The sequence below is a fragment of the Schistocerca gregaria genome, unplaced genomic scaffold (assembly GCF_023897955.1).
Source record: "Schistocerca gregaria isolate iqSchGreg1 unplaced genomic scaffold, iqSchGreg1.2 ptg000395l, whole genome shotgun sequence".
NCBI lineage: Eukaryota > Metazoa > Arthropoda > Insecta > Orthoptera > Acrididae > Schistocerca > Schistocerca gregaria.
The window spans coordinates 330191-342946 of NW_026061834.1; positions in this window are offsets into that span (position 1 = coordinate 330191).

Sequence of the window (12756 nt, forward strand, 5' to 3'; positions counted from 1 at the left end):
GTGTTTTGCATCAAGGCGGACTCAACCTCTGATATTGTTGGTAAACAGAAGAGTCAACAGCAGCAGCGGGGAAGCAGCAGGTGCGGCGGGCCTGCTCCTGGCGGCAGGTGTGGCCACGGCTCCCGGTATAGCGAAGCTGGTCCGCTCTGAGGTAAACGCTTCGCTTCGCGATTAAAACAGTCTCGATCTGATAGCAGACACTATATCAGATACTGTAACAGCAGCAGTATTGGCCAAAATGCGTGAAACTGTTGAGGCCAATACTGCCGAAATTACAGCACTAAAAAAGTCTGTGTCTGAATACGAGAAAAAGGCACGAGAGTTGGAAATGAAACTATCTGCCGCAACAGACGAGCTAGAACAGTACCAAAGGCGAAATAGTCTACGACTGTTTGGAGTAGCAGAAAATAAAGAAGAAGACACGGACAACCTGCTTATACAGGTTGCGCGTGAAAAATTAGGCGTTGAAGTGACCTAGGCAGACATTGACAGGAGCCACCGGGTGGGACGAAAACTACCAGGTGCTACCAAACCTCGTCCAATAATAATTAAATTTGTGTCGTACCGAAAAAGGGCTGAGATCTTTACCCAGAAGAAGAAGTTAGCAAGGACAGGGCTTACAATAAGGAAAGATCTGACACACGAGCGGCTAAAGATTTTAAACAGTGCCATATCCCATTTCGGTCTTCAGAATGTGTGGACTCAGGATGGCAGAGTAATCATTAAGACTGCAGCTGGAAAGAAGACAGTCACAAACATGACAGAACTAAATAGTATTAAGTGAACCTACTCAAGCCAAAAGTCAAACTTAACACCATTTGCAAATTGAAACAGTCTTATACTCAGATATAGTCTTGTAATTGTATTAACTTTTTAATTATTTGTACCTTCAACTAATTGTTTTTGTAACTGTATTAACTTTTTACTATTTTTTTGTGTCTGTAGCTGTAGCCATTGCTTAATTTTAGTTACTGCTAATACTTTTTTCATTTCCTCAGTTCATTCTCTTCCATTCTGTAATAGTTCTATTGCAATTATTAGTCTCTCCTTTAGTTCATTAGTCAACCATCTCTTCGCTTTAAATTGTTCATAACAAAAATCACTATCAGTATCACTTTAGCAAATTTAAATCTAATTGTAGCTTCCTACAATAATCACTACCAGTATAACTCTAGTAAATTTTAATTTAATTCTAGCTTCCTACGATAATCTATTAAATATTAAGCTTACTTCTCTCTGCTGGCAGCATCGGCCTCTTAAATCACTCCCCTTTCCCTTATTTTCCACCCTAATCTGTTTCAAATACGCTAATTACATTTCTCCTCTTACGACATAGGATACTCAGTTACACACAGCCGTCACCATTTTGGTCATATTCTCCCTGCACCGAATACCACTAATCCATTTTCTATACTCCCGCAACCTCAGGAAATCTCTTGCAGTCGCCTTTCTTTCGGCACTCGCGGAGTCACAAACAGGGCGCGCAAAATCTCGGACACCCCTGTATTATGTCACTTGGCGGAAACACCGGCCAGTGCCCCTCGCTGCAGGTAGTGCCTAACAAAGGGACAAACCAGTCTGCCACCCTACTCCAGGCTGCTCAGCGGAACGCGTCCGAGCTTTCAGCAGCTCACTGCAACATTCAGTCTTTACCTGCGCATTACGAAGAACTTAGCCTCCTCTTCAACCAACTAAACTACCACGTAATCCTCTTATTCGAAACGTGGTTGAAACCACACATATCCGCTGCATCTATTCATCTCCCAGGGTACACATTTCTTAGGGCAGACAGATCAAAAAAGTGAGGTGGCGGGGTCGGCGCGTATATACGAACAGATCTCAAAGCGAAAGTCTTATGTACGTCAAATCCTGGTGAAGAAAAAGAGGCTGAATTCATGTTCATTGAAATAAATATACAAAGTCGGAAATTCTTGATTGGCGTCGTGTACAAGCCGCCAGAAATAAGCTCAATGAGTTCCTTCCAGTCGGAATTACATTCACTTCAGTGTCAATATGAACATGTCATCGTAATGGGTGACTTGAACATAGACCTGCTAAGAGACACTCCCTCCGCAATAAACCTAAGAAGATTGTTTAATTGCAATAGCATGAACATTCTTCCATTACAACCTACACACCATACGGCGCACAGTCATACTCTTATAGAGTGATCGCAACGAAACGGACTGACAAAGTAAGAGATGTTGGTCAATCATCGGCCCCTGGCCTCTCAGCACATGATGTAATATTCCTGGCCTACTCTGTGCAGCCCCCAAGGATCAAATCGCGTTACATAACTTGTAGGAACATGAAACATATTGACCTTGACGCTCTAACAGCCGATTGCTCAGAAATCTCATGGCATCAAATAATCAGAGAACCTACTATCGACGGCAAAATTAATGAACTTGGTGATAAACTCACTGCCCTCTATGACAAACATGCACCTGTGCACACAGTCCGTGTAAGAAAATCTCCTGCTCCATGGCTGACAGCTGAATTACGTCTAATGATGACTAATAGGGATGCTGCCCACAGGCGTTTCAAGGCAGATCCGAAATCCGAGCGTTTCGAAGAATAAAGAAAGCCAAGGAACAGAGTGAAACAATGCATTCGCAGTGCCAAAATCAGGCACGCTCGCTCCCTTGTATGCAGCGATCTGACACCTACGACTCTATGGAAGAATCTCCGTAGCTTGGGGGTCGGAAAGGCAAAACCGGAAACTACTTTTCATGTGTCAGCTAACGAATTAAATGAATTCTTCTCTGCACCTCTTAATACCAGCACGGCTGATAATTACCGTCCACAAGAATCCTCAAACAGGATAACCAACAACGATACCTTCCATCTAAAACATGTAACAACAAATACGGCAAGAAAAGCAATAATGAGAATCTCTTCTGATGCAATAGGCAACGACAGTATCGGTATAACCATGATTAAGAATGTTGCCGATATCTTAGTACCTGTCTTAACTGACATATTTAATTTTTCCCTCGTGAACGGAATATACCCCACTGCATGGAAAAGAAGCATAATTCGACCCATCCCTAAGATCGAAAACCCGCAACTGCCTAGTGACTATCGACCAATTAGCATACTGCCTGCTGTCTCCAAAGCACTTGAATATATTGTTCATGACCAAATCACTGAACACTTGCATGAATTCAGTCTATATGACAAATTTCAATCCGGTTTCCGTAAACATCACAGCACAAACACTGCTCTAATTAAAGTAACTGGTGACCTGAAATATGCCATCGACAATCGAAAGGCAACAATATTGACGCTACTGGACTTCAGCAAAGCTTTTGACACTGTTAACTTTGACATACTACTCAGAAAAATGCAACAGCTTAATTTCTCTGATAGTGCAATGAGATGGTTTGAAAGCTACTTAAAAGACAGAAAGCAATGTGTTGTCTGCGCAAATGAAAAATCTTCCTGGAAACATGTTTCTTCGGGAGTGCCACAAGGATCAGTCTTAGGACCACTTTTGCTTTCTTTATATGTCAACGATATTTCGGCTTTGTCCTCCTGTAAACATCATTGCTATGCCGACGACCTCCAGCTCTACCTAAGCGTCAGACCTGAAGATGTAAACACTGCAATCGCTCTGATGAATGATGATCTGTCTTCAGTAGTGACATGGGCGAAAAACCTGGGGCTTAAATTAAATGCAAAAAAGACGCAAGTAATCTTAATAGCCCATCAGAAATTAATAAATTCAGATTTCCGCGAACGGCTACCTCCTGTTCTGCTCGACGGTACTCCAATACCATCTCAGAAAACAGTGAAGAACTTGAGTGTAACTTTGGACGAGCATCTCAACTGGGCGGAAAATAGAGTCGCAGTGTGCCGAAAGACGTCTGCTTGTCTCTATGCTCTCAAAAAGTTTCGGAACATATTTCCACAGGACTTGAAACGCCATCTCGTGCAAGCACTCGTTCTACCGAACCTCCACTATTGTGATGTGATTCAACAAGGCATGAGTAGTGAAAACAAAAGACGGCTAGAGCTAACCATGAATGCCTGTGTGCGTTATACCTACAACATTCGCCGATATGATCATGTTAGTGATTCATACTCCGAGCTAGGGTGGCTGCGGCCGGACAAACTGCGTGACTACTACGCTCTATGTCTACTTCACCGACTCCTCGTCGCGCAAGCACCCCAGTACGTAGCTTCAGAGATTAAAAACCTGTCATGCCATCATAATCAAAACAAGAGGTCATTCTTATCTGATATCCTAACTGTGCCCACTTACAAAACAAAAACTTTTGCAAACTCCTTCTCAGTTGCCGCTGTCCGCCTCTGGAACAAACTGCCCCTTACCTTGAGGAAAATTCAATCTCCTGTTGCTTTTAAGAAGAAGTTGAAGCATTTCCTACTATCATCCTCATAAAATTCTCCACAAAATAAATGTGCAAGGCCAATCCTCTCATCTGTCAAATAGCAAAGCTAGCGTCTCCTATCTTGCTCCTGAGATGCCTTCCTCTTTATCTATCTCTGTTAGCCACGCAGTCTTCTTTTCCTTCATATTTCCTTAATTATGTTTCATTATGTCTCTCTATTCTTCTCCTCCCTTCACCATGAGTCTCCCTCATACTCTCTGCTGCCAGCACTCCTATCTAAAATCTTTCTCTTCAATAATGTATTTTTCCAGGTGTACCTTTCTAATTGTTTATCTCACTTTTTGTATTAGATGTAGTTTAACATGCCTACTAAAACATATGAATGTAAAATAAGTAGAATGCCGGGTTAGATGTAAGAGAGGGCCTGATGGCCCTAATCTTGCCAGATTAAATAAATAAATAAATAATATTCTTTTGCATTGCCTGTAAATTCTCTTGGGTTTCTCTAATTCCGGATAGTTCCTGTCGGTACGTGTGCGTTAGTGTTTCAAATTTTTCGCCCATTATGCCTTTTAATTTCTCACCCATATCGTGAACCGAAATTTGTACTTGTTCATTAATTTTCCTATCCACCTCCGTGGAGATTCGTGAAATCTGCCGTGTGAACTTCGTGTCCAGACTATTGAGTTCTGTGCGCAAATTTTTGACCTCGTCTGAAAAGTGTGTCATGTTTGCATTAACTTTCTCGATCTCAGACTTCACTGTGGTCATGTCTGCTTCATATTAGTCATGTCTGCTTTCATATTAGTCATGTCTGCTTGTATCGTTTGCAAACTTGACATTTTAGTCTCTAAACCCGACATTTTTGAATTTATGTCTAGCTTGTATCGTTTGTAAACTTGACATTTTAGTTGCTTGTTTGTATGGATTCCTTAAGGCTCGAAATAAGGCTTGCATATCTTCCGTATTCACTTCCTGCCTACGCCTGTCAGCGTCTGCGTCTGTACTACGTGTACTACTCTCATTTAAAATATTCTCTTGCCTCGAGGTGCCATTAGTTGCGTCTACTGTAATTAACGTATTGCTTGTAATTAAATGTTCTGTATTCACGGGCGTCGAATGCAACAATAGCATGTCGCGCCCAGCATCCAAATAATCACCGCTAAATAGTTCCAAACCATTCATTGTTGCATTTTGCAAATGAACATCCATTACATTGGCATTGTGATTTTCGAATGACATTTCCTTATTGTTTTGACCCTCCATTATAGAAATCCTTATACCACTGCAGTTATCAAAATAAAAATTTCCTTTTTTAAGATTTTACTTCCGCGCTACTTCTCAGGCGAAAAAATAGTATACAGTTATATGTAATTGTAGTCTTAACTGTTCTTCAGTCAATATACTTCCTGTACTAATAAAGAAATGTCATTATCTCTACTTGACTACAATAGCGTTAATCTCTGAAGCTTTAGGTTCTGGATTTTAGGAAATAGGTGGATGGACTTTCTAATAGGTCTACTGGGAACGCATTCAGTATATGCATTGCGCGGTCCTCCCTGATTGTTGTCTTGTAAATGGTACTTCCTCTATTGTGCTTTGTTGTGTGCTCTTGGTATTGTCGCGTTCTTCCTTCTACTTTATTTATTATTTCGTTTTGATAGTATTTCTTCAGTATCACATCACCGTCTCCGTCACATCATCAGCGTATATGGCACATACAGAAATTGTTAACATACATGTACATTCATTCTCCTAACAATACTAGTACTCACGGTTTTGCCCACTACGTATCGTGCCTGTCACCTGTCGCCACTTTATAATATAATAAAATAATGGAATAGATGATAGTAAAATGTTGAAATGCGTGGCTTTTTAAAATGTATTGAATTACTGAGGTTAATTTTTCGGCATGAATGACAAGCACAATAAGCTGAACTATGCCTGGAAATAAGTTCGTAATAGTTCATATTATTTTTCAGGGGAAGTAGTTTCTTTCTCCGCTGTAGATTTGTGTTTACCATTCTTTATAATGTTACGTTTGGTCGCCGTGTTCACCTTTGAAGTCTGACCGTGTTCCCATAAAGCTTATTGGATCTTCGTAGTTTTCCAAAGTTACACAGGTGGGCTTCAGTTCTTGTAATTATTGTACTATTTGAAGTAACAACTCAGACGACCTTTCTGTTAATAAAACAATACTGTATTTTTCCAAACGGTGCACATACGAAATACATACTCCTCACTTATTAATAGCGACCAAGAAATGGCGGTCTACAATTACTCGCTAAAAATGGCGTGCTTCTCACTCGTTCACTAGCTAAGCGCATATCCTTCCTTCCTCCTACTGGTACCAGGAAATATACTCTGTTTTTTAACAACTGAAAGTCAAAAAATACATGACAGTAGGCATAGGCTCTATGATGGGCTACCGCTTAATTTTCTCTCTTTGCCTTTAAAGAAGACGAAAACATAAAGGAAATGCAAAAGGTTTATCACACCTTCTGTAACTGTTCTGGTTGTCTAGTGCTTGCCATAAGAGGAACACAGTAGGCAACTTTCTGAGAAGTAAGAAAATTTTAAAAAAAAAAAAAAGCCTTCGGACTGCGTTCCCTGTTTTGTGCCAGGAGGTGAAGAACGTCTCCAGCGGAACCGTGAAATGAGCGAAAACGTGGGAAACATTGCATTCGAAATGCTTGTGAATTTTCCAATTGGCCGGTGAGTGTCGACAAAACACGTATATCCTCTACTCCAACATATGAGACGTTACGACTGCTGCAGTTTGTTTTTGCATCGTGTGTCAGTATTCTTCGATGGTCTGTTACGAGCTTTGCACGATAAGTTTGCAGACAGCATTCAGGCGACGTTTAATTAGTAACAGCTCCATGCAGCGATTGCACAACAGTAAAGGACACGAGTCAATGTGTCGTTGTGCATCGTGTGATGTTTCGTAAGGCGTTGTGAGCGCGGATAGCTCAGTCGGTAGAGCATTAGGCTTTTAACCTAAGGGTCCAGGGTACTTGGCTGGCTGCCCGCCTGTGAACACGTGTGCCGCTCGCTATTGTGCGTCCCGGGTAGTCGAGGACTACCGACCGCCGAGCCGCCGCCTGCCGGCTCCCGCGCCGCGCCAGCCGTAGCCGCTTCAACGATTTGGTGAGTGCCCTACGGAAATCACAACGTTCAACCGCTCAAGCACGACCATTCAGTGCGCGTTTGATCGAGAACACGAACGGCCGTCTTCTTTCGATATAGAGGAATGGATGTTTGACGAACTTAAAATTCAGGAGGACGAAATAAACGGGCTGCAGCTGGATTTCACGCTGCTTAGCCTGTTTCTGAAGCTGAAAACGGACGTGAGATGCGAGACGCTTATGAACGTAAGCGGAGGTGTTAGGAAGTTTAAACACCGGGATGGCCGCGTCAGCGATGTAAAAATCACGTACGCCGGACACGGCGTGAGGAACATTAAAGTGTATAACCTCCCCTTCGAGGTGCCAAATGAGGAAGTTGCACGCTACCTCAAGCTGTATGGTGAAGTTCTCTCTGTAGCGAGAGACTTCTGGGGTGCCGGGCACCGGTATGAAGTGGACTCTGGTGTTAGGTCCGTCAGGATGGTCCTAAGGAAACACGTGCCGTCGTTCATTGTGATAGGGGGACACAGAGGTGTTGTCCAATATAGCGGACAACCACCGACGTGCTCCATTTGTAGCTCCACGGAGCACATGAGGAACAGCTGCCCGAGGAACAAAAGAGTGGCTCAGCTGCCGCGTGAAAACGCGGACAACGCAGCGGAGCAGGCGGCGAGCTACGCCGGAATTTTGTCGGGCCAGAGCCCGCGCGCCAACGACGAGCCTGCCGTAGCGGAAGCGGCGCCAGCCGTGGCCGCCCAGCCGGCAACACCGGCCCCAGCAGCGGCCGCCGCGGTCAGCGCAGGGGAGAAGCGGCACCTGAGCTCCGACTCGGACAACGAGACCACAATGGAGGCCGAGCAGGCGGCCGCCCCCTCCCCCGCCGGCCGGCGGGTGAAGGTGACGCGCGCCGCCGCCGCCCAGCCGCCAGCTGAGGCTGTCATTCACGGCAGCCAGCAGGCCGAGCCCAGCGCAGAGTCCACGCCCACCTCGTACACCGAGGCGCACGAGATCGCCATCAAGAAGCAGGTGACGAAACTCGCCCGCATCTTGAAGGAGTCCGACGACGAACCGAAGGAGTCGAACGAGCAGCCGCAACCGGCGTCCAAAGCCAAAAGGCGGCGCAACAGACGGCGAAGCCGCAGCAGCAGCTCAAACGACGAGAGGATGGAAACCTCCGACGGGGAAGCGTCTGACATACCGTGCGCAAATGCGGGGAATCAAGTCTCCGAACCGGAGGACGTAGTTCTCCTGCCGGACCGCCCACAGCAAGCACAACTCCCGCCTCCACACAGCGCTTAAATGCAGACACGCTCGTGCTATAACGTCATCACGTGCAACGTAAATAGGATGAGTTCGGTTGTCAAGATAGAAGCTCTCACGGAGTTCCTGCAGCACCGAGCTGCTGATGTAGCAATGCTACAAGAAGTAGTAACCACCGACATAGAAGAAATAGCGGGATTCGACGTCTTTTCGAACATAGACGCAGAAACGAGGACTGGTACTGCGATAATGGCGAGAAATGGGATCGACGTGGAGAACACCAAGACCCTGACTGACGGCCGCAGAATAGCGATCCAGGTAGCCGACACATATTTCGTCAACTTCTATGCGCCGTCAGGCACAGAAAACAAGCGAGCTAGAAGCCAGTTCTTTAACGAAGACGTCTGTGGACTCCTTCCACACAACAATGTCAACGTTGTGTTGGGAGGCGACTTTAACTGCGTGGCTGCTCGAGAAGACCAAGTCCCGGTACCAAATCTGTGCACGGAGCTGCAGGAATTCGTAAGAAAGCTAAAGCTAGACGACTCCTGGCGCATTCTACAGCCAAACACAACCGAATTCACTTATTACCACAACCGCGGAAGAAGCAGGCTTGATAGGATTTATGTGACCAGAGAGTTGGCCGCCTCTGTATCGCATGTGGAAGTCTGCCCTGTGATCTTCTTCGACCACTGTGCCTACACATGCAAGCTCAAGCTGCCAACGAGGAAAATCTCAGAAGGGAGATCAGTGTGGAAGCTTAACACGCAACACCTAAGTGACGCCAAATTACATCAGGAGATTGCGCACACCATAGAAGAAAGTTTACGGAAGCGACAGCAGTATCCGTCCACCACACAATGGTGGATTGAACATGGTAAACCACAAGTAAGGAGGACACTGATTAGGCACAGTGCGGAGAGGGCATTCTGGAGGAAGAGTACTGCAGACTTTTCGCGCAGTGTCTCAAGGACGCGCTCAACTGTCCTTCACACGACGACCCGCTTCTCGCGCGAGTCAGAGCAATAAAGGCACGCCTACTGTACATCAAGCGTCAACAGATGAAAGGCGTCGTCGTCCGCAGCCGGGCACACGGCGCCACTGAAGACGAACCTGCCACACTGCACCACCTGCACAGGGAGAGGGAGAGGGCTCATAGCAGAACAATCAGGGAGCTCAGCGACGCAACAGGCCGCAAGATAACAACTAAATGGGACATGATGCGTCACATAGAAGAGCATTTCTCCGACCTCTTCAAGGGAGATGTGCCAGACGACGCAGAAACAGCCAAAATATTAGAGGAAACGCGCAGACAACTGAACAACACCGACCGCGCTTTGTTGACTGAGGCCGCGACAGAGGACGAAGTCAGAGGTGTTCTCAAAACTTGCGCCAGCGGCAAGTCTCCAGGAGCGGACGGAATACCGTCCGAATTCTACACCACCTGCTGGGACAAAGTAGGTGCAATTATGACGGAAATCGTCAATGAAATATCAAACGGAGAAGAAATACCACCCCCGTTCCTGGAAGGGGCCATTACCCTTATTCCAAAAACAAAAGCGCCTAAAACAGTAGCAGACTACCGCCCAATAACCCTTTTAAGCGCGGACTACAAGCTAACAGCAAAATGCGTCGCTGAAAACATGAAGCTCGCCCTGAAGAAAGCCATTAGCCCTTGGCAGACATGTGCAGTGTTAGGCAGAAACATCTTCGACGCCGTATGCACGTACAGAGACGTTATAGCACACGCCGCATCCAACAGAGCGACTGCAGCGATCATTTCTGTAGACTTCCGAGAAGCCTTCGACAGGATCGGTCACCGGTACCTACTGAAGACTTTGACGAGACTAGGTATTGGCCCCAAATTCGCTCAAGTCATTGAAAACATGTTGACAAATGCCACATCACGAGTAACTACACTCCTGGAAATGGAAAAAAGAACACATTGACACCGGTGTGTCAGACCCACCATACTTGCTTCGGACACTGCGAGAGGGCTGTACAAGCAATGATCTCACGCACGACACAGCGGACACACCAGGAACCGCGGTGTTGGCCGTCGAATGGCGCTAGCTGCGCAGCATTTGTGCACCGCCGCCGTCAGTGTCAGCCAATTTGCCGTGGCATACGGAGCTCCATCGCAGTCTTTAACACTGGTAGCATGCCGCGACAGCGTGGACGTGAACCGTATGTGCAGTTGACGGACTTTGAGCGAGGGCGTATAGTGGACATGCGGGAGGCCGGGTGGACGTACAGCCGAATTGCTCAATACGTGGGGCGTGAGGTCTCCACAGTACATCGATGTTGTCGCCAGTGGTCGGCGGAAGGTGCACGTGCCTGTCGACCTGGGACCGGACCGCAGCGACGCACGGATGCACGCCAAGACCGTAGGATCCTACGCAGTGCCGTAGGGGACCGCACCGCCACTTCCCAGCAAATTAGGGACACTGTTGCTCCTGGGGTATCGGCGAGGACCATTCGCAACCGTCTCCATGAAGCTGGGCTACGGTCCCGCACACCGTTAGGCCGTCTTCCGCTCACGCCCCAACATCGTGCAGCCCGCCTCCAGTGGCGTCGCGACAGGCGTGAATGGATGGACGAATGGAGACGTGTCGTCTTCAGCGATGAGAGTCGCTTCTGCCTTGGTGCCAATGATGTTCGTATGCGTGTTTGGCGCCGTGTAGGTGAGCGCCACAATCAGGACTGCATACGACCGAGGCACACAGGGCCAACACCCGGCATCATGGTGTGGGGAGCGATCTCCTACACTGGCCGTACACCTCTGGTGATCGTCGAGGGGACACTGAATAGTGCACGGTACATCCAAACCGTCATCGAACCCATCGTTCTACCATTCCTAGACCGGCAAGGGAACTTGCTGTTCCAACAGGACAATGCACGTCCGCATGTATCCCGTGCCACCCAACGTGCTCTAGAAGGTGTAAGTCAACTACCCTGGCCAGCAAGATCTCCGGATCTGTCCCCCATTGAGCATGTTTGGGACTGGATGAAGTGTCGTCTCACGCGGTCTGCACGTCCAGAACGAACGCTGGTCCAACTGAGGCGCCAGGTGGAAATGGCATGGCAAGCCGTTCCACAGGACTACATCTAGCATCTATACGATCGTCTCCATGGGAGAATAGCAACCTGCATTGCTGTGAAAGGTGGATATACACTGTACTGGTGCCGACATTGTACATGCTCTGTTGCCTGTGTCTATGTGCCTGTGATTCTGTCAGTGTGATCATGTGATGTATCTGACCCCAGGAATGTGTCAGTAAAGTTTCCCCTTCCTGGGACAATGAATTCACGGTGTTCTTATTTCAATTTCCAGGAGTGTATAAACTGCTGGATATCTGCGCCGATAAAACTGGGGAAATCTGTGAGGCAAGGGTGTCCACTGTCGATGGCACTATTGACAGTAGCCCTCGACCCAGTCCTCAGGAAGCTCGCCGCCACCATCAACGGCTACAAGTTACAGGACGTTAAAGTAACGTGTATGGCATATGCCGATGACTTGAGCATTTTTGGGGATGGAAAGGAGGATATTGACAGTGTCCTCCCAATAATTGAATCCTTTGGAAAGGCATCTGGGGCGCAAACCAACCCAAACAAAACAGTGCTGCTCCCTATAGGGAACGGGAAATTGAGAGAAGCCAGACCATGGTACCAGGTGACCGACAGATATAAGGTGCTAGGTGTACAGCTGCAGGCCTGCCCACTGAAAATGGCCGCAGAAAACTGGCGGAACATCCTGAACACCACCAGAGGACTCGTCAGGACACACTCCAACAGACACCTAACGTTGGATCAAAAGACGCAGCTTATCAACGCAACGATCCTGGCGAAGGCATGGTACATGGCACAAGTCATAAACGTACCAATAGAAATAGGGAAGTCTATAAGAAGCGCTGCGTACTACCTACTGTGGAGGCGGGAAATTTTTAAAGTGTCACAAGCCACCAGCACTCTTCCTAGAGAAGAAGGGGGGCTCGGTTTAATAGACGTCACAA